The following is a 24,083-nucleotide window of genomic DNA, read 5'->3' on the forward strand; positions in this document are numbered from 1 at the left end:
TATGTGTCCAACTTGTAGGTATTCACTCTGAAATTTGTTGTGGTCTACAAATCTTCTGGTTCGACACCTTGAGGTGCTGGCCCACTAACATGGATGATGGTGTGGCTGTGAGGCAAAGGAAAAGCCAAGAGGGAAGGAAGGAAATGTTCTGGATGGTAACTAGGTGTGCCTAACCACTATTAATGCTTGAGTTCTTACTTCACTTAAAAATAGCAGCTCACTCAGTTGCACAGTATTTAGGGGTGACATTAATGGTAGAATTCAGCTCTCTTAACATTTCTCCCTTCAGCTATTTCTCATAGCTTGGAGCTAATAATTTTTAATGGAGTCTTCATATGTGTTTGAGAGACAGAAAGAAAAGGAAATAATTTGCAGAATGATTGAAGGGGATGCTTTACAGGCTGGCTGCCTCTCACCCAAGCCCAGGGGAGATGGAAGCAAATCATAGAGACAAACTATCTTTCTCTCCTCCACAGTGGCAAATAATCAGCTGTCCTTTACATTAACTCTTTGTGCTGTCAAGAACAGAGGGAGCTGTGCTTAAAGAATCTTCTGCTGGCAGTAACAATTGATGTTGCTAAGTGAGGAAAGATATGAATGTGGGAGTTATGTTGGGGAAACTTTTTTCCCCTTAAAGTATTTATTATGGCTAAGTAGTTGAATGGGGAAATAGTCACCAACATATTTACATAGAAATATGCATATTCATTTTTCATTCACAAATACCAAATTCTTTTGTAAATACTTTTTTTGGGGTCACTTTTTATTTTGCAATTATAACTTAATTTGTGAAAAAAAAAACCTTTTCATCATTTTTGTCCTTTCTTTTATTTGCTTTATTTTGCTAATTCACTAATGTGAATTTGTACTTATGTGTTCCTACAATGCTTTCATGTTTGTATTTATATTTTTAACTTTTTTCCTTTTGGAAATGTCCATACATTTTAAAAATATGTAATTTAATGCCTTCATCCCTCTGGATATAGTTAATTCTGTCCTCATTTAAAAAAAATGTTTACTCAGTTTGGGTCCAAATAGTCTTTATTCCTTTATTCTGTACTTTTTACTTAGTCAAACTTTTCTCAGGCTTTCAAATCTCTTCTTTCTAAGGCCCTTGTTGAAACCCTGTTTTTGGTCTATAATTACTCATACAATTTAGTTTTTTTTCCACAGATCTAAACAAATTACTACTTAATTTAAGCCTATTTATTCTTTAGTTTTCATGCTGGTATAATTTTCAAAATAACATTTTATGGATTGAAGATCATTATTGGAGCATTTCTTTTCTATTTCTTTAAAAAAAAAAACACCCACACTTTTATTGATGCTTTTTCTACTCATTTCAACCCTGTCCTCTGCTTCTTTCAGGCTGAATTCTTCCCTATAACAAACAGAACAATTAAGCAAACATATTATATAGTGACTGAATCTGACAATGTATACAATACTCTGTTCTTAGTCCTCTGTCTCTCAGCTGAGAGAAGAAGGGTATGTTTCATTATCTTTTCTTTCAGATAAATATTCAGTCTTATCCTTTCAGAAAATTCATAGTTTGACATCCTTTCAGTAATTTTCTTTTATGTTGTTGTCATGATTTTTTTTTTTTTGGCTTCTTATAGTCATCATTTCTTAACTGCACCTTATTGTGTTATACTCATATGCTCTGCTTTTCATTCACTCCCCATGCATTAGACACTTTTGACCAGTTTTTTACTACCATAAAAAGTGCTGTTATAAATATTTTGTTAATTGGAAATTTATTTTAGTCTTTGAATTCCTGAGGCATCTGAAGAGCACTAGGATGGATACTTTAGTCACTTTTTCTAAGTAACACTGATGATATTCAGAACAGATGGACCATTTCATAGCCCCACAAACAGTGCATGCATCTATCGATAAGCCTGTCTTCCAAATTCCTGCACTGACTGGTGCCATCTTTAATATTTTTTCCAATTTGAGTACTGTGAGGTAGAAGCTTAAAAATATTTTCATTTGCATTTCTCTTACTATTAGAGATTTTGAGTAAGTTTTTCTTTGGTTTTATAGTTTGCAATTATTTTGATAATTTCATATCCTTTGGCCCTTTTATCTATTGGGAAAATGACTCTTCATTATAACAATTCCCTAAATACTTTGGATATGAATTAATGAAAAAAATATTAAGTGCTTATCATATGCAAAGCACTGATGATACAAATAGAAAAATAGGAGTTTCTGCTCGTAGGGAACTCCCATTTTATTAGCAAGAGACAATAGAATAATAGAATCAGAATTTGAGAGTAGGAAGAGACTTCAGCAGTAACAAAAAGGAGATTTCACTTGTATGTCAGAGGGATAGACATGGTGGTTTTTAGTGGTAAAGAAGAGAGTAATGCATTTTCTTCCTTGTCATTTACAATTGTTAAAAATACATCCATCGAATTATTTGATACAAGGATTGGGGCATTTGTAGAAGCATTGCCAAGTCACATCTCTATAAGGGCAAACCTCCTGGAAAATGGTTGCAGGGGCAGTCTGGATGTTGGGAATTGGGGGACAATAGTACTATTCCTAGGTTTCTTTGGCTCACTGCAGATGCAGTTGGACAGCAGTTGGTATTGATGTTACCTGGGATGTGAGGTCTTGTTAACACTGGGATCACTTCCTTGGATTTTTTTTTTTAAATCAGGCAGAAGGTGGCTCAATGAATAAAGCAGTAGGCCTGGAGTTAGGAAGACTTGAGTTCCTATCAGTCCTCAGACACTTATTAGTTATGTGACTTTGGGCAAGTCTATTCATCTTAATCCACTGGCAAATAACTTTAGTATCTTTGCCAAGAAAAACTTATGAACAGTATGGTCTATGGGATCATGAAGTATATGACAAAATTGAATTGACTGAACACAGCCACCAATTCTCTTGTAATTTTATTTTGTTGGTTTTATTAGTTCAAAAGCTTATTAATTTTATGTCATGAAAAATTTCTGTTTTATTGTCTCTTCTCTGTCTCCTTTTTAAATTAAACTATAGTTATGATTTAATTATCTTTTGAGTTTTATTGTCTGACCTTTTGTATTTAGGCATTGTTTCTATTTCCAAAATCTAAAATATTTGTCTAAACCTGATTTTTCCAAACTGTTTCCATCCCTTTAAAAAAAAATAAATTCCTTTCACCATTTTATATCCCTTTACTTACAGGTGACTCTTATCTGAACCTTTGTGATTTTATCATCCATTTTTTTTCCTTCAACTTTTCCCATATTATTTTACAATTTAGAAATCAGAACTACCCTAATAAGGGTTTGATTGATGAGTATAGTAGTAAACAGATTATATCTTTATCTCATTCTATTTTGAATTATAATTTACATACATGTTTCACTTTCCTGGCCAGATTATAAGATTCTTAAGGGTATGGACAATGCTTCTTAAATCACAAGATCCCCAATTTTAATACCATGAAAAAGGAGTATATTTGGGCTTAGTTTTAGTTGAACTGAATTAGTGTTAATGTCCTATTAAACTTATGTTGCTTTGAGACTATTCTTGTTTTATTTGTGCCAACTGATCATTTTTGTGGATAATATTTCATTTTGTGCTCCCATGATATTTGTTTGCAGTGATCTTGGTTAAACTTCCTACTTTGATAGACTTCTCCTGTAATTTATTGAGGTCACTTCAGAGTCTGTTCTAGTATTCCATCATATTAACAATCCTGACCAATTAAGTGATCATTTGCAAAATTAATGAATATACTCACAGTTCTTTCATTTAGGTCATTGGTAAATGCATTAATTATTACTGATCCTTGGGCTCAGGAAGTCTCTTCAGGTTGATTCTGAATGTCTGATAGTCACTTTTTGGTTATACTAGCCAGTTGGTCATGCAGATGTACACATGATCCTATTAATTCTTTGGCAGCATATTTGGTTGTCTTGCAAAAATCAGTAGAGTCGGGGACCCATGTGTGTTCCATATCTATAGCTATCCTGCTTCTTTTGCACTTAATAACATGGTAATGTTAGGTGAGGGAAATATAGGAAGTGATATATAACAAATAAAGGAATATGATATGAAGGGGAAAATTCCGGTCTGTTGATTATGAATAAGCAGGAGGATGATGGTCATCACTTCTCAGAAAGATGATATGGGTTGTGGTGGATAGCATAATAAAAATGTTTTCAAGAACTACTTTTGGGGTGGGGTTTAACTATTGATCCTACATCATATTTCCAAGGTTTAGGGATGGAAATATAATTTCATATTAAATCTTAAGATTTTAAACACAAAGAAGATAGGCCATATGTATTCATTCTTCCTTTATTCTTTCTTCTTGTATTTAGCCATTGAATCACAGAGAGAAATAGTTAGATTGGCATTCAAAGCAATGGAGACATTCCACATTAGATAAATGGTCAAAGGATTATTCAGAACTCTTTTTTAAGATTATTTCTGGTTTTAAATCTCTTTCTCTGTGATTCTTTTTAAAAATAACTTTTTATTAATATTTGCTTTTTATATCATTATATTTTTTCCCAGTGTACCTTCCCTTTTCCTTCACATAGCACTATAATCCATAACAAACTGTATTTTTTTAAAAACCAGAAAAAGAAAAAAAAGCAAAACTGACCAGTACATTGAAAAAGTTTGAAAACATATGTGGACTTCTCACTTCCATAAAAGGGTGAATAAAAGAATTTTTAAAAACCTATTCATTAATTTTCTTTTTCCATTTTAACATATGTTTGGGTAATGGTATGATATTTACACTGAGGACTTGAGCTATATCTTAGAAATTTTGTGTCTTGTTTCAGCATTATTATTTCCTTTCCCATAACTGTTAGTTGATTCCATGATTTGTACTTTGATCCACTCATTATTTAGGAATTTTTTGTTAACTCTGAGTCTGTGTCTTTTGTTTGAGGCCTCTGGAAAGATGACTTTTAATTATTTGCTATTTCTATCCTTTTACATTTGCTTGCAATATCTCTGTGTCAATATTTTTAAAAGTTGCATATGATACAGAGAAATTTTTGTAAATTTAGGTCTTTTCACTTCTCTTTGATTTCTTTGAGATACAGATGACTGGATCAAAGGATATGCACATTTATAGCCTTTTAGGCATAATTCTAAATTATTCTCCAGAATGGTTGGACTAGTTTAAAATTCCATCAAGAATTTATTAATGTACTACCTTCCTTTATTCTTTCTGGCATTTGTCATTTCTGAAAAGTGTGAAGTGGTTCCACAGAATTATTTTAATTTGCATTTCTTCAATCAACAGTAAATTAAAACTTTTTTACATGACTATAGTTTTTATTTATTTTTCTGAAAATTGCTTGTTTATATCCTTTAATCATGTATTCATTAGAGAATAGCTCTTACTTTTCACAGATTTGACTTAGTTCTACATATATATTTGAGACAAGAGATCTTTACCAAGGAAATGCTATAAAAATTGTTGCTATTACTTCATTATCTCTAGTATCTTTTATCAAATTGTACTTTCTCTGCTTATCTTTTTAAATCAGTACTACTTTTCTTTTGCTTTGTCTGATTGCTACCCTTGCCTTTTAAAACTTCAGCTGAAATATCACAGTAATTTACTCCCACCTCTTATTTTAAGTCTGTGTGTCTTTCTGTTTCAAATGTGTTTCTTGTAAACTACATAAACATATATAAAGGTAGATATGCACAGATAGATATGTACATATATATATGTATATATATGTAACTAATAGCCATTCTCTTAATAGAAAAATGGTCAAAGGATATGAATAAACATTTCTACAAGGATTTATAACCACTTCACTTAAGATTTCATCTAATATTTTGAAAATTGACAAAGTTAAAAAAAAATGGCAATGGTCAATGTTGAAAAGTTATACAAAGATAGGCACACCAGTACACTCTTGGTGGAGCAATGAAATGATATAACTATTTTGGAAAAGAATTTGAAATTATGTAAATAAAGTAATTAAAATATATATAATCTTTTAATCAGAAACTTTATTACTGTGCTTATATTCCAAGAAACTCAAGAAAAAAAGTTTCTATTATATACCAAATATTATAGCAGCTCTGTGATAGCAAAAGACTGGGAAGAAAGTAGATGTCCATTGACAGAAGAATGGACAAATAAGTTGTAGTACATGAATGAAATGGAATGTTACTATGCAGTAAAAAAAATGTATATGATAAATACAAATATGCATGGAAGGGCCTGTATGAACTGATGATGCAGAATGAAGTAAGCAGAGCCAAGAAAACAATATGTACAATAACTGCAATAATTTAAATGGAACAAATAATTTTTACATATAAAAAAATCAAAAATGAATGTATCAAACATAAATATCAAGCATGACTCAAATTAAAATTAGAAAGCCAACAAACTTAAAATAAAAACAAAAGATGATATAGTAAAAAATAGGGAAAAATAGTTTGGAAGCAAACAAAATGCAATCCCAACAAAATGATATAGAAAATTAAAAGCTTATTCTTTGAAAAGACTCATCAAATTAATAAACCTTGAACTAATGTAATTAAAAAGATGACTGAAAAAATCAAAACAATAAAATAGGAATGAACAATGTAAAATAAAAACAAAACCAAAAGAATAAGAATAATAAGAATATTTTATGCATAGTAAAATGGTAACAAAAGTGGGAATGCATAAAAGGGGAAAATCTTCTTTACTTTTTAGTGCGGCAATTTGGATTAAATGACTTCCCCAGGGTCACACAGTTAGTAAATATTAAGTGTCTGAGATCAGATTTGAACTCAGGTCCTCCTGACACCTGGGATAGTACTCTGTCCATTGTATCTTCTGTAAAGAAACTACTAAATAGGAAGAGAGACTTCTGGTCTAGATTCCTGGATTCATAAGAGAATTCTATCAAACTTTTAGAAAAATTAATATCCATATTTCACAGGTAATTCTCAACAATTAAGAAAGCACTCAACCAGGATCCTTTTTAATAAGATAAATAAAATCTGATGTCAAAGCAAAGAATGATGTAAACATGGAACAAAAACTACAGGCCAATATAATTAATCAATTAATGAATATATTCTAAAATTTTAATCGAAATATTGTCAGACTACAATTCTTTTTAACATAAATTTGCATCTTAGAAATTTTAATTTACATAAAGAATTTTGAAAGGAATTCTAACTGATGAGTCCTTCAAATGGTTTGGAGGTGGTTTGAAAGAATTCAAGGAAATTCTCTTGTAATCACTAAGCTTTATTAATGAAAAAGAAAGGCAGGTTAGACCCATAAGAGAAAGTTCTGCTATGGTCAAGCATAATAACTGAGAGATGCCCCCTTTTGAAGGGCAGCCAAGCTGGATGACAGATGGTCAGGATAGAGAATGTGAGGATGTGGGTCTGTGTTACTTTCAGGAGTGAGCTATGTCACTCCTGAAAAGGACAAAAAGAATAGTCAGCAGATATGGGACCAGGGCACATGAAAATAATCTGCTGACAGAAGTATTTCCTTGCACTCTAAGATATTGCAAGAGTAGGTTCCAATTAGTTTACAAGAGGGTTATCTAGGGACCCCTGGATGGGGGTCTCTAGAATCCATTATAACTACTAGTGATAAAGATTATGTTCAGTGGGTAAGGGAGGCATAATGTACTGTACAGCTGTGCTAACTTTAAGGTAAATACTTTGCATACTTTTACATTAACTTTACCTTTCATTTCCTAATTCTGCTTATTATCTTGGTATACTATTTAATATATCTACATTTTAATATATTTTATGATTTGCATACTTGTATTTTGTATATGTCTTCATTGTGTAGACTAAATTAAGTGAGCAAGTAGAGGCAAATTTACATCATGTAAAAATTTATTTAGAAGATTGCAGAAAGGTCCACTTGTATAAAATGAGAACTCTCTGTGTGTGTATGTTTTCCATTTTTATCCCAGGTACATTAATTTTGTCTGTGTAGAAGTTTTTTAGTTTTATGTAATCAGGATTATGTTTTATATTTTGTAATTGCCTCTGTTTCTTGTTTGATAAGGAATACAATTATATGTTACTGTATGAGTATATGATCTCCTTCCCTTCTAATATTTTTACAGTATGAACTTTACTATTAAAATCACATATCCATTTAGGATGTATTTTGTTATATGGTAGAAGATATTGGTCTAAGCCTAATTTCTTCTAGTCCGCTTTCCAGTTTTCCTAATGCATTTTTTAAAAAATCAAGTAAGGGAATTTTTTTCCTTTGTGATTTATATTTATCTCTTTCTTAAATATTGGGTTGAGTTCCATGGTTTGTGATTTTCTCTTATTTGGTATGTTCCATTGATCTAGTTCTTTAATTTTTAACTAATATCAAATGGTTTTGATGACTGCTGCTTTATATTATAGTTTGTGCTCTGGAAATGGTCTCCCTTTTTCCATATTTCTTTTCATTGTTTTCCTTGATAATCTTGATAATCTAGATCTTTTTTTTTTTCAAATGAATTTTGTCTTTTTAATCAAGTTCTATAAAGTGTTTTCTTGAAAATTGATTGGTAAAACATCAAAAGGATAAATTAAAGTTACTAGTAGTGTCAGGAGCACTTTGTAATTGAATTTATACAGTTTTTGGTATGCTTTGGTATGTTTATTCCAAAGTACTTTATGTATTTTGTAGTCATTTAGATTGAGATTTCCTTTTCTATTATTTTCACTTGGGTTCTGTTATTATGTAGAAATGCGATTGATTTTTGAGGATTTATTTTGTAGTCTGAAACTTTGCTGAAGATATTTCAATTAGTATCTTTCTTAGGGTTTCAAAGAGTATAGAATGGGGAGGGGAAAGAGAAGAGAATGAGGTTGGGCTGCATACCAAGTCAGATATGTGTCCTGTCCCTTTTCTCTGTTCTTCTATTCTCCTGCAGAGATCTTTTGTAGTACAGAGATCCTTGAGGAACTTGACATTTGAAGAGCCCAGATCTCTATGGAACTGAAAAGGAGAGGGAAGACTGAGGTGTGGAGTTGGATTTTATTGCAAGTTCATGGAGTGGGTCCTTGTATTGGCTAGTGCAGCCTTGCTGCCAGTAGCATGGTAGCCAGTGGGATGGGAATGCGCATATGTGAGCTCAGGGCTAGGCTTCAGTTCATATTTTTTGTTTTGTTTTGTTTTTTTAACTCTTTTTAGGTTCTGGGTGCCCTAAATCATGGAGACAGCTGAAGTTGCTTAATCTTTGGCACATAATTTCTATTTTGGAGAGGTTTGAGAAGTCGTGAGGATCAGAGAAAATGTCTAGGCCTCCATCTTGTTGGAGTGACCCAGAAGTCCCCACCCTGTTTGACGGGTTAGAATAATGAGCTGAATCTAATTTGATTAAATTTAATAGAGGTTAACGTAATCTTATGTTTTTAATTGCAAAGTAAATTTCACAAATTCAAGATGGGAGTAATATGGCTAGATCATAGTTTTGTGAAAAGGATCTGAGGTTTTAGTGGAATGCTTACTTAATATGAGTTAATATTATAGCAACCAAGTAAGTTTTTTTAAAATTAATTGTATAAATATTACATGTGTTACAGTATAACCTAGATACAATATATGTGTGTAAATCCAATTTTCTTGTTGCACATTAAGAATTGGATTCCAAAGGTATAAGTAACCTGGGTATAAAGACAGTAGTGCTAATAGTTTACATTCACTTCCCAGTGTTCCTTCTCTGGGTATAGTTGTTTCTGTCCATCATTGATCAACTGGAAGTGAGTTGGATCTTCTTTATATTGAAGATATCCACTTCCATCAGAATATATCTTCATACAGTATTGTTGTTGAAGTGTATAGAGATCTTCTGGTTCTGCTCATTTCACTCAGCCTCAGTTCATGTAAGTCTCTCCAAACCTCTCTGTATTCATCCTGCTGGTCATTTCTTACAGAGCAATAATATTCCATAACATTCATATACCATAATTTACCCAACTGTTCTCCAATTTATGGACATCCATTCATTTTCCAGTTTCTAGCCACTACAAAAAGGGCTGCCACAAACATTTTGGCACATACAGGTCCCTTTCCCTTCTTTAGTATTTCCTTGGGATATAAGCCAAAGGGTTTATACCCAGTTTGATAACTTTTTGGGCATAGTTCCAAATTGCTCTCCAGAATGGTTGGATTCTTTCACAACTCCACCAACAATGCATCAGTGTCCCAGTTTTCCCACATCCCCTCCAACATTCATCATTATTTGTTCCTGTCAATTTAGCCAATCTGACAGGTGTGTAGTGGTATCTCAGAGTTGTCTTAATTTGCATTTCTCTGATCAGTAGTGATTTGGAACACTTTTTCATATGAGTGGAAATAGTTTCAATTTCATCATCTGAGAATTGCCTGTTCATATCTTTTGACCATTTATCAATTGGAGAATGGTTTGATTTCTTATAAATTAGGGTCCATTCTCTATATATTTTTGAAATGAGGCCTTTATCAGAACCTTTAACTGTAAAAATATTTTCCCAATTTGTTACTTCCCTTCTAATCTTGCTTGCATTAGTTTTGTTTGTACAGAAACTTTTAGTTTGATGTAATCAAAATCTTCTATTTTGTGATCAATAATGATCTCTAGTTCTCCTCTGGTTATAAATTCCTTCCTCCTCCACAGGTCTGAGAGGTAGACTATCCTCTGTAACTCTAATCTATTTATGGCCTCATTCTTTATGCCTAAATCATGGACCCATTTTGAGCTTCTCTTGGTATATGATGTTAAGTGTGGATCCATATCTAATTTCTGCCATGCTAATGTCAAACACTAGATTGCTATAGTTGTACCCTTTTTTGTCCTTTGTATCTAATCTGTTCCACTGATCTACCGGTCTATTTCTTAGCCAATACCAAATGGTTTTGGTGACTGCTGCTTTATAATATAGCTTTAGATCAGGTACACCTAGACCACCTTCATCTGACTTTTTTTTTCATTACTTCCCTTGAAATTCTCGACCTTTTGTTCTTCCATATGAATTTTGTTGTTACTTTTTCTAGGTCATTAAAATAGTTTCTTGGGAGTCTGATTGGTATAGCACTAAATAAATAGATTAGTTTGGGAAATATTGTCATCTTTATTATATTCGCTCTGCCTATCCACGAGCACTTAATGTCTTTCCAATTATTTAAATCTGACTTTATTTTTGTGACAGTGTTTTGTAATTTTGCTCATATAATTCCTGACTTTTCTTTGGTAGATGGATTCCCAAATATTTTATACTCTCGACATTTGTTTTGAATGGAATTTCTCTTTGTATCTCTTGCTGTTGCATTTTGTTGGTGATGTATTAAAATGCTGAGGATTTATGTGGATTTGTTTTGTACCCAGCAACTTTGCTAAAGTTGTGAATTATTTCTAATAACTTTTTATTAGAATCTCTGGGGTTCTCTAAGTATACCTTCTTATCATCTGCAAAGAGTGACAGTTTGATTTCCTCATTACCTACTCTTATTCCTTTAATCTCTTTCTTGACTCTTATTGCTGAGGCTAGCATTTCTAATACATTATTGAATAGTAATGGTGATAGTGGGCAACCTTGTTTCACTCCTGATCTTACTGGTTTAACTCCATTCCATATTATGTTTACTGATGATCTTAAATATATGCTCCTGACTATTTTAAGGAATAGTCCATTTATTCCTAAATTCTCAAGCGTTTTTAATAGGAATGGATGGTGGATTTTATCAAATGCTTTTTCTGCATCTATTGAGATGATCGTATGGTTTTTATTAATTTGATTATTAATATGGTCAATTATACTAATAGTTTTCCTAATATTAAACCATCCCTACATTCCTGGTATAAATCCTACTTGATCATAGTGTATTATCCTGGGGATGGTTTTCTGAAGTCTTTTTGCTAATATCTTATTTAAGATTTTAGCATCAATATTCATTAAGGAGATTGGTCTATAGTTTTCTTTCTCAGTTTTTAATCTACATGGCTTGGGTATCACTACCATGTCTGTGTCATAAAAGGAGTTTGGTAGGACTCTTTCATCCATAACATTGGGGCTAATTGCAACCAAGTAAGTTACAGAAGAATTGCATCCTGCTCATTAGCCTTAGGTTTGTGTGGAAGAGAAAAATGTATATACTAAAGATCATTCTTTCTTGAGTTCTTCAAATCATCCATAAAGTGTACCATGCATGTTTTTTTGGCAAAATAATTTAGCAAGTCAGATATGAATTTGGGGATAAGAATTGATTCTAAGAGTTGAGACAGGCTGCAATGTGAAGCTTTATTGGCTGCAGCTAACTGCAGTCATCTTGCTTGATTTATGGTTTAGATCTGTCTTTTGATTTAAAATACTATTTCTATCTCCCACACCCAGCCCATTGAAAGCACAGTTTTTAAATATGGCTATTGATTGCCCCAGTTTCCTAGTCTCTGTTCATATGACATCTAGACCAAAGTTGTTCCAACTTGTAGCTGTAAAACTCTCCAGTGCAGCCAGAGCCAGATTACAGTGTAATTGGAAAATACTTAACAAAATAAAAATTTAGTGTAACATAGAAATTAATAATTTGTGGTTTTCTAAGTCAGTATGCTTTCCACTAGAATATTGTGCTATTTTGTTATCATACATTTGGGAAAGATCTTAACATACCAGAGAGAATCTAGAAGAAATGATTAAGATAATAAGGTACTTACTATATGATTGGTTGAAGGAACTAGATGTATTTAACCTGGAGAAGAAAAGACTTAGGCAGGATATGATAGCTGTTTTCAAGTATTTGAAATTCTACTACATGGAAGAAGATTTAAATTTCTTCTGCTTGGCAACTTTTTTTTTGGACCTAGGAGTAATGTATGAAAGTTGCAGAGAGGAAATTTTAGCTTTGATGCAAGGAAAAACTTTCTAACAATTAGGATGATCAAAAAATGTAACAATGAATTGAGCCTTATTGAAAGTTTGATGGCTAGATGAATGTTTGTTGGGTATATCATAGAAGGGATTTTTTTTCAAGTAGAGGTTAAACTAAATAACCTTAGATTTCCTTTCTAACTCCAATTCTATAAACTTGGAAATTAATTTGCTGAAAAGTTTCTATTGACCCATTTTACTTTCTTCATGCCAATTAAATAAAACCTTTAAAGACAAATTGTTCATTTTTTCATCATTTGTTCATCATAGCTTCTCAAGAATTATGTCATTCCTTAATAAATATGTATATTTTCATTTCATTTTTGTAAACTCTAAAGAATTTTATAATTAAGTTCTGTAATTAGTCAAGATGATATTTTTCTAGTTTTTAATTTGCTGCATTGCTTACAAATATTTTTGAAAAAATAACCATTTTATAGAATTAAAGTAGTAACAACAATAGGAAATAAGTGTTCATATTTAATTTCCTGTAGGACTGATCATCTTTAAGATTATTTTATCATTATAGCATAATTCCTTGCACTTAGCAGGCACTTAATAAGTGCTTATTAATTATCAACTTAAAGTCAAAGTCAAATGGAACAAATTCTAAAAACTTTCAGATTAGTTTCAAAGCCAGATATATAATGCAATTGACAGAAAAGCACACTTATTTTAAAAACTCCAGTAGCTTCTCACACAATCCCCTATTTTGTGCAGGAGATAGAATTGGATCTATGGCTTGAATAATTAAAGTATCCATGTCATGTGGTTGGATAACCCAAGGGTTTCATGTTTGACTGGACAAATGAAAGGAACAATAAGTATATGGCATGATAAGAATTACTGCGGTAAATTTACAAATAGTAAGTTATTATATTTTGACATTTTCTTTGAGTTCATAGGAAGAGTAGGTTTCAGTTTGCTTTTTTAAAATGTAGACTTAATTTTCTGAATAGGTTAGTTCCATGGAATATAGTTCAGTGTTTGTAAGTAGTCTAAAGGAGTTTTAATACAAAGTAAATAATGCAAAGAAAGTAAGTATTATTGGGTCAAGATTATAATTTGTACATTTAGATAATACAAAATTTCATTTAGAAAACATGTCCATTGTTGATGCAGTGGAAAAATGTAAGAGAGATATGTAATTTCGATTGTCTTTGTTTTAACAATAATTATGTATTTATTATTATTTTCACATTTGAAATATTTGTGATAATATAATCAGGTAATAAAATGAAAATTTCAGTGAATGCAGCAAGTTACAAGAAAACTTGTATTCACTCCTGATTTGACTTTTAATTTCATAATTAAAAATAAAAATATTTCTATACTAACAAAATATATAGAAAACTAAAATTAATTTTCTAAATACTAATGCTGCTCATGTTATACTAAAAATTGAGATTCCTTTCTCAAATATGTTATTTATATTTATATAAATGAATGATGCCTTTAACCTGTTTGCAAATTGATACAAGAGCAAATTCCCAGTCAGATGGATATAAGTAATTAATCAAATAACTTGAGTAAGGTAAGGTTTCAGTCCTTTTTGGTAGGGCTTTATTGCTTTCTTTTTCCTTAAAAATGTAAGTTAGATTTTGTCTTCAGAAAATCATATGCATCACAGAAAGAATAATTGTTTTTAGTTGAGTGCTGCTTTATTAATTGACATTATTATAGAAATTATATTTTAGAATACATTTTAATAAGTCATTTTTCTGATATTCACTTTTTGAATTTGGCGTATGCTGCAAATTAGAAATTTATAATATTTTAAAGTAATATTGAATAGAATTTGTTCATAAGGACAAGATATGTGGGACATATACCAAGTCTGGAAGGTTCTACTACACTTGGGTGGCCCTTTTGTATCCTTAGGGGACCAAGGAAACACTTCAGCAGTCTAATCTTTAATACTCTAAGCCAGTTTCAGTGACTTTTAGAGAAAAACAACTTACCTAACCTGCATGGGGTAGGATCTTTAAAAAACAAACAAACAAATAAACAAACAAACAAAAAACTAGCCCAGTTCCCATGGCATTGAAACTTTGATAGATTGTATTGCTTCTACTACACAGAGGATATGAATATGCTCCCTTTGAAATTTTTAGAAGACAAATATTTCTTATTGGAAATTAATTGGTTAGCTTAGATTTTTGAAGAACAGGCATTTTTTCTTCATGCTTGATCTTAGAAAATGGGATAAATCACAAATTTGGCCGTTTTTTGGCCCTTTTATAAGTAAAGGAGACCTTAGAATAGAATTTGGTCCTTCAGGGGGTACCTTTACATAAACATAAACTTCAGAGACTGACCATCCGCTCCTCCTTTAATCTGCTTAGATGACAACCTTTCATCCCAAGAGTCAGTGTCAAAGTTGTGATAGAATATTGAGTTATTAGATCTTGAGTGGCTGGACTCAGCTCTAGAGAGGAAGAAGCTTATGGATGCTTTCATTTATATGGCTTCTAGGAGAGTAAACTTTTGTGACATTTACTCAACCTCAGACTTTTAGAGAAAGGAGAGGATTTCTTGGATGGTTTTATGATGCTTCACTATCACCAAGTATAAGAGTTTTTCAACTTAGAGAAAGAAGTAATGCTGGAAGCACCTGTCTTGGAATTACTTAACTAGCAACTTCAAGATTTGAGAGTTTTTTTTTTTTTTTTTTTTTTTTAAGAAAAAGGAGTAATCCCTGAGCAGTGTCAGCTTTTTGTAAAAAGGATAATTCAGAATTCAGCCCTTTATGTAATGGGAAGGGGAATTCTTGATGCTGTTGTCAATTACTCAACAATTATTTATTAAGTTCCTACTATTTTCAGGGCTTTGTGCTAAACACTGGAAATACGAATCCAAAGAATGAAAATTTATATTCATAAGAAGCTTGCATACTAATGAAGGACGTAACAAATATACGTCCTTTATATATACACACTTATGTATATATGTATACACACATGCACATATATATATATATATATATATGTATGTGTGGATATTATATATGTATATAAGTCGCATAAAATGAATATATATATATATATAAATATATGCCAATTAATAACTTCTTTTGTAATAATTTCTTTTTTCAAAATAAGCAGGAATCAACAGGGGGAAATTCCTCAAATCTTTCATGGCTCCTCCTTCTCTACCATCTCATCTGAGAATCTTTCCTTGTATTTTGCTGAAAAAAAAAAATCCCATTCTGCAAAGCTTCCTCTTTTCTTCCTTATCTCTTACTTAGATGCCTTCTACCACTATTTCCTCCTTCCCTCCTGTCTCATATGATAAAGTGGCTTTACTCCTTATCAGAGTTAACTTCTCCTCTTGTTCAAGTGATCCCTTTCCATCCCATCTCCTCATGTATGTCTCCTTCATTCTGAAGAAAACCTCCTTTGATCCATTTCCACCCTTTGTAGCTAAACTCCTCAAAAAGGCTGTCTACAATAAGTGCCTTTGCTTTCCTCTCATTCTTTTCTTAATCTTTTACAATCCATCATTCTACTGAAACTTCTCTTTCCAAGTTATTGACAATCTTTAACTTGCCAAATCCAATGGTCTTTTCTCAATCCTTAGTATCCTTGACCTCTCTGCAGTCTTTGACATTATTAATCACTCTCTCCTCAATATTCTCTTCTCTCTAGATTTATAGAATAGCATTCTCTATGTTTTTGGTTCTATTCCCTATTTGGATGTCACTCTGTCTCCTTTGCTGGATCTTCTACCAAACAACACCTTCTAACTTTAAATGCATCTCATGGTTCTTTTCTGGATCCTCTTCTCTTCTCTCTCTATTTACTGCTTCACATGGTAATCTCATCAGCTCCCATGAATTTAATTACCATCCCTATGCAGATGATTTTCATCTATCTATCTTTCTCCAATTCAAACTCTCTATTGATCTCCAATCTTACATATACAACTGTCTTTCAGCCATCCCAAACTGAATGTCTAGTAGACATCTTAAACTCATATCCAAACTAGAACTCATTACTGTATAGAGCAATGCCATTCTCCTAATCTCCCAGGCTCATAACGTGGGTATCATCCTCAACTTCTTCCCTCACTTCCATATCCAAGCTGTTGCCAAGATCATCAGTTTCACTTTTACAACATCTCTTGGATATGTCACTTTATCTCCTGTGATGCTGCCACTCCTCTAGTGCACTTTTCATCATCCAGATTATTGAAATAGCCTGCTGGTGGAACTACCTGCTTTGAGTCTCTCCCCACCCCAATCTATCCTCTAGTCACTAAAATGATTTTCCTAGATCACAGGTCTGATCATGATGTTTACTCAACAAACTCATGGCTTTCTTTATCTCTAGGATTAAATTCAAAGGCCTTCATGACCCACCTTCTCCTATTCTTTTAGTCTTCTTATATCATACTCCCTATCATGTTGTACTTCTATCCAGTAACACTGGTTTCATCAACAAGAGACTTTATCTCTCAACTCTGGACATTTTCTCTTGCTTTTCAACAAGTCTGGAATGCTCTCCCTTCTTATCTCTCCCATCTTCATTTCACTGACTTTTTTAAAGCCCCAATCAAAATCTCATCTTCTATAGGAAGTTTGCCCCATCTCCTCTTAATTCCATTCCCTTCCCTCTAATTTTATTTGACTTCCACACATCTTGATTTGCATATATTTGTTTGCATATTGTTTCCCCCATTAGATTGTAAGCTTCTTAAAACATAGTTAAATATTAAATAAATATTGATTGATTGGCATTCTGAACCTTAATTTCAGTAACAAAGAGCAAAATGTTACTGGGATAAAAATGATGGATATCTTCATGGAAAGTGACCACTCTGAAAGAAATGAACTAATAACCAATTATTAAATTTAAACCCAGCTCTTCCTTAAAATAATCAGTAGCATCTATTTAAAATCATCAGCAAGCAGAATATTAATAGGAATAAACTAGAACCATTCCCAATAACCATTCAGGGGTGAAACAAGGTTGTCTTCTATCACTATTACTAGTCAATATTGTATTAGAAATGTTAGGAATAAAAGAAGAAAAAAGAGATTAAAGGAATAGAGCAAGTACTGAGGAAACCAAATTATCACTCTTTGTAGATGATATGATGGTATACATAGAGAACCCTAGAAAATCAACTAAAAAACTATTAGAAACAATTCACAACTTTAGCAAATTTGCAGGATACAAAATAAATCCACATAAATCATCAGCATTTTTATACGTCACCAACAAAGACCAATAGCAAGAGATACAAAGAGAAATTCCATTTAAAATAACTGTTAATAGTATAAAATATTTGAAAATCTATCTGCCAAGGGAAAATCAGGAACTATATGAGCACAACTTTCCACACAAATAAAGTCAGATCTAAACAAGTGGAAAAAATATCAAATGCTCTTGGGTAGGTCAAGTGAATATAATAAAAATGACAATACTGCCAAAATTAATCTGTTTATTTAGTGCTATACCAATCAAACTCCTAAGAAATTATTTTACAGACCTAGAAAAATAATAACAAAATTCATGTAGAACAAAAGGTCAAGAATTTCAAGGGAATTAATGAAAAAAATGCAAATGAAGGTGGCTTAGCTGTATCAGATTGAAAACTATATTATAAAGCAGCAGTCATCAAAACCATTTGGTACTGGCTAAGAAATAGAGTAGTACTGGCTAAGAAATAGAGTAGTCAATCAATGGAATAGGTTAGGTTCATGGGACAAAATAGTCAATGACTATAGTAATCTAGTGTTTGACAAACCCAAAGACCTTAACTTTTGGGATAAGAATTCACTATTTAACAAAAACTGCTGGGAAAATTGGAAACTAGTATGGGAGAAACTAGGCATTGACCCACATCTAACACCATATACCAAGATAAAGTCAAAATAGGTTCATGATCTAGACATAAAGAATGATATTTTAAACAAATTAAAAGAACATACAATAATTTATCTCTAAGATCTGTGGAGGAGGAAGAAATTTGTGACCAAAGAAGAACTGGAGATCATTATTGATCATAAAATAGATAATTTTGATTTTATTAAATTAAAAAAGTTTTTGTACAAACAAAATTAATGCAGACAAGATTAGAATGGAAGCAATAAATTGGGAAAACATTTTATAATGTTTTCTGATAAAGGCCTCATTTCTAAAATATATAGAAAATTGACCCAAATTTATAAGAATTCATGCCATTCTCCAATTGATAATGGTCAAAGGATGTGAACAGACAATGATGAATAAATTGAAACCATCTCCAATCATAAGAAAAGGTGCTCTAAATCATTATTGATCAATGAAATGCAAATTAAGATAAATCTGAAACACCACTTCACAGCTGTCAGATTGGCTAACTTGACAGGAAAAGATAATGATGAATGTTGGAGGGGATGTGGGAAAACTGGGACACTAATACATTGTTGGTGGAGTTGTAAATGGATCTAATTATTCTGGAGAGCAATTTGGAACTATGCCCCAAAAGTTATCAAACTGTGCATACCCTTTGATCTAGCAGTGCTACTACTGGGCTTATATCCCAAAGAGATCTTAAATAGGGAAAGGGACCCACATGTTCAAAAATGTTCATGACAGCTCATTTTGTAGTGGCAAGAAACTGGAAACTGAATGCATGCCCATCAGTTGGAGAATAGTTGAATAAGTTATGGTATATGAATATTATGGAATATTATTGTTCTATAAGAAATGTTCAGCAGCATGATTTCAGAGAGGCCTGGAGTGACTTGCATTAACTGATGCTAAGTGAAAAGAGCAGAACCAGGAGATCATTGTACATGGCAACAGCAGTATTATACAATGATCAATTCTGATGTATGTGACTTTCTTCAACAATGAGATGATTCAGACCAGTTCCAATGGTCTTGTGATCAAAAGAGCCATCTACACCCAAAGAGAAGACTGTGGGAACTGAATGTGGTTCACAACAAAGCATTTTCACTCTTTTTGTTGTTGTTTGCTTTCATTTTATTTTCTTTATCATTTTCTTTTTGGTTTGATTTGATTTTTCATGTACAGCAAGATAAATATGTGTGCGTATATTGGATTTAACATATATTTCTACCATATATTGGACTACTTTCCATCTAGGGGAGAAGGGTGGGAGAAGGAGGGGAAAACTGGGAATTATCTGTGCATATATTTTGAAAAATAAAAAGCTTTAATTAAAAAAAATAAAATAAATCAGGATCCAGGATATTTTCCTCAATTTCCTCATTAGGCCTAACTCTCATAAAAAGTCAGTGTCTGAAAAAAAATAAATTAAATTAAATAAAAATTTAAAAAAAGACAGTATCTGAAGGGCATGATTGATTGAGGATATTATTACTTGTAATCCTTAAGGAACATATTTTTCAATCTTGGGAAGGCAAATTTCAAAGAGTTTAGCAGAAGAGAAATGCTTTAGGAGAAATAAATCCAAGAAGCACAGGAGATTCTCAAGAATAGAATTTTGAAGACATAAAGGGAAACAATTTCAGTTAGGATGAAAAATGAAAGTTGTCTGAAGAGAATATTATCGATTCATTAGAAATTGACAAACCAACTTATTTAAAAATGAAATGTACTAAAGATTAAAACAAGCATGAGTAACAGAAGATGGATATAAGAATGTGGAATATTTAGTTCTGTTTTGGACATGTTGAATTTAACGTGTTTACTCTATATTCAATTTATTATATTTGGTATGGGAAGGCAGTAGGAAAGATAGTAGTCCAAACCAGAATCTGAATCTTGTTGGGGAAGGGGTTTGTAGGTTTTATGGCAAAGGTGACAAACATCAGAAGGGAATAGGATTATTATATTATTTGTTTGTTGAATAAAGTAAAATTTGAGGCCAGAGTTATATCTGGTATTGATTTTGTTAAATTTGTTCAACTGAAAATGGGAGATGAGAGAGAGGGAAGAATTTGTATAATTCCACAAAATTGAATATAGATAAATAGGTGATAGCCAAAAGTATATTTTGCACAAGGTTATTAAGTTTAGATTTGGAGATGTATGGCAAATATAGATTCTGAAATTAATTTCACCATCCACGTTTGTACTGATAGGTTGGCTACTAAGAAAGAGATTATTGCTTCTTCTACCCCAAGGCTCTTGGCATAAACCCTGAGTGATTGTTGGGAGCTCCCACTAGTATATCTTTCTTGATGATTATTAATTGATATCCATTAATCACCTTTTAGTTAGGAGTATTTACTAAGGTATATAAGAATAATTTATATAAAATATCCTTCCAAAAGTGTGTCACACTCTCCTACTGTACATATAGAAAGTAGTCTAAAGCTTAGAGATCAGACATAGCAAAGGAGTAACCTGAAACTTCCTGAACTCCTTTTGCTAGAGCACTCAAGATATTCCCTGTAGGCAAGGTGTAACTTTTCTGGTTATCTTCCTGAAAAGCCTTCCGTCTTTCTTCATTATGTCTAGTCTTCTTTTCTTAGTTTCTTTTGCAGATAACAGCCATTATCTGTGTACATTGCAGAGGCTTTACTAGGATACCAATGAAAAAAAAATCAAATCCTCCAGTCCTCCAAAGTTCATGAAGCTTCTTTGGTAAGGGAATGGCAGAAATTGAGGCTGAATTGAAGATTAAAATTTTTCCAAGAAGTTTGTTGTTCTCAGGCATTTGTTGTAGACTCCCACCATAAGATATTAGGTGCTTGAATCTTTGATTCCAAGCTAATTTCCTGATTTTAAATTAGCCTCATAGGGCATGACTAAATCCTTCAGCCAATCCCAAAAGATTTCCTTTTGCACGCACTTGAAGTACCTTTATTGAAAATGATGTCCAGGCCTTGTTCACAACATGTTCAGTTTGAGGTCCTGGTTTAAGGTACTGGTGGAGCACTTAATAGGAAACTTTATATATATTTTTTAAATTAATAGTTTTTATTTACCAGATATATGCAAAGGTAATTTTACAAAATTTTCAATTGCCAAACCTTTTGTTCTAATTTTTCCCCTCCTTTCCCCTCTCCCCCCTCAGATGGCAGGTTGACCAATACATGTTAAATATATTAAAGTATAAATTAAATACAAAATATGTATACATGTTAATAGGAAACTTTAACAAGCAGTTAGAAATGCATCAAGAAAGAGGTTTGAACTGGGGTAATTATTATAACCAGGAAGGGGAGACATTTAAGATATAGGAGCAAGAAGTTATCAAAATATCTCTAATTGAGGATATTAACTTCCTTCCTACTTTAAGTTTGCCTGCCGGTATCATATAAGTATATGTACATATAAGTAGGGAGTATTCAGATCCTTCCAATGGTATTTCATTGCCATTGCAACCATATTGTGGCTGTAATCTCATTTTGCTGATAAAAAGGGAAGAGCAAAAAAGCCAAATGAATCTTTTTTTTTTATATCAAGATCCTTCAGGTCTGGCATTTGTGGCTAACTTTCCCTATATGTCTGTAATGTTTTGTGTTATTTATGTGTCTTAAGAAATTGTGTGTGTGTGTGTGTGTGTGTGTGTGTGTGTGTGTGTGTGTGTGTGTGTTAGGCTGTACTGTTGCACCTGGGAGCGTGGGGGAAAGAGCATCGATGGTGCTTGGACAAAGCAAACACTAAGGGATTAGGCAATGTTGAGTCTCTGTTGCAAAGTCCCACCAGACTTGACAACATCTCCTGAACTCTTCCCTATTCTCTTGGGTCTTTGTCTTCCTATGTAAAGTACTTTGTCAGTCCTAAAGTGCTATCTAAATGTGAATTGTTCTTATCATGAATTGTAAATACAAAATATTAGTTGTATGGTATGGGCAGTAAGTGTTAAAGGGACATTATCACTGAGTTGGGAAAGAGTTCATGGAGGAGGTGATTTGAATTCCCTCTTAAAAGATAGGCACATGAAGAGAAAAGGTGCCATGCATTTTATGCTGAAAGAGGGATATGGACATGAAAAATAAATACATGAAAGTGGCCTATTTGATATAGAATCAGACCCTGTGTGGTTGGAATGGAAGTTTGTACTGAGTGACAAGTGAATTCTGTTCTGCTCCACTCTGGAGGGCTACATATTACAGACTTTATTTGGTAGGCAGAAGAGAAGCATGTAAGGTTTTTGAGATGAGAATGGAATGATTGCACTTTTCTCTATTAACTTGATTAATTTATGCCACTAAAGTAATTCATCTCTTAAAAAAATCCCCACCTTTTAAATATTTGCCAGATATTATTGATCCTGCCTTCATAATATCTATTTTTCTTATTCTCTCTATATGATCAAAACCTTATTTGGCCTTTATCACCTTTTGCCTGGATTATTCCAGTAACTTCCTTTTGAATCTCTTTGCTTCAAGTTATCATCCTCCACTCACCTGACAAAATAATCTTTCATTTAAAGCAGTGCCTGACCATTGTCAAAAATCTTCTCTACTTCCTTTAGGATAAAATGCAAATTCCATAACCTATTATTTAAAACTTTTATAATCTACTTCCATTTTGCATTTCTAGATGTATTTAATATTATTTCTTATTTTGCATTGCAACAAAATTGGCCTTCTTGTGATCCTTGACCAAAAGAGTCCATCTCTTCTTGCTTTGACACAGACTAAACCTTATTTAAAATATACCTCATTTTTGCCTCTTTGGAATCCTTAGTTTCTTCCTAAGATGAGCTCGTGTCCCTTCTTCTGTCTATCCTCACACTGAAGGCTAAGGTAACCTTCTTGCACATCTATATTCACTGATTTGTGTATATATTATATTTCCCAGTAAAATGTAAGCTCCTTGAATATAACAATTCTTTTTCTTTTTCTGTTTTTGGGGGGAATGGAGAGTATTTCTAGCATCTAAAACATGTGTAGTTCAGAGCAAAGGTAAAAAAAATCTCATACTTAAAGAATATGATTAATAAAGGTTTGCACATATTAAATACTTAATAAGTATGTAATGAATTAGAAAATAATAAAGTTTAACATGTTAACTAGATTGAATATATGATGATATTACTTGATCTTGTTATGTAGTCTTTCATATATTTTCATTGAATGCTTCAGCTATCAGTAGAATTTATTGGAAATGTTTCTGACCAGTGCACAGCATATCCAACATCAAATCATGTGATGAAAACAATGTAGAAACAGTCAAAATTATGAAACATTATTGGGGTTTTTTGAAAATTATAAATTTTAATCTAATTAAGTTAATAATTTAGACATTATATATGGGGATTTCCTTTTTAAGAGTTGCATAAATATTTATAGC

At 32.3% G+C, this 24,083-nt stretch overlaps 1 protein-coding gene across 6 annotated transcripts in view; it reads left to right on the plus strand.

The window, feature by feature from the left end:
* SYT14 (synaptotagmin 14) overlaps nucleotides 1-24,083 on the plus strand; it is a 258,761-nt gene that overhangs the window by 48,649 nt on the left and 186,029 nt on the right. The window contains exon 2 of one of the 6 annotated variants that reach the window (XM_074270191.1): nucleotides 19-163. The exons of the other annotated variants lie outside the window; for them this stretch is intronic. The gene's annotated coding sequence lies outside the window, so the exon portion shown is untranslated. The remainder of the gene's footprint in view (nucleotides 1-18; nucleotides 164-24,083) is intronic. 6 annotated transcript variants of the gene reach the window in all.

Source organism: Sminthopsis crassicaudata, chromosome 5, assembly GCF_048593235.1.
Source record: "Sminthopsis crassicaudata isolate SCR6 chromosome 5, ASM4859323v1, whole genome shotgun sequence".
Taxonomy (NCBI): Eukaryota; Metazoa; Chordata; class Mammalia; order Dasyuromorphia; family Dasyuridae; genus Sminthopsis; species Sminthopsis crassicaudata.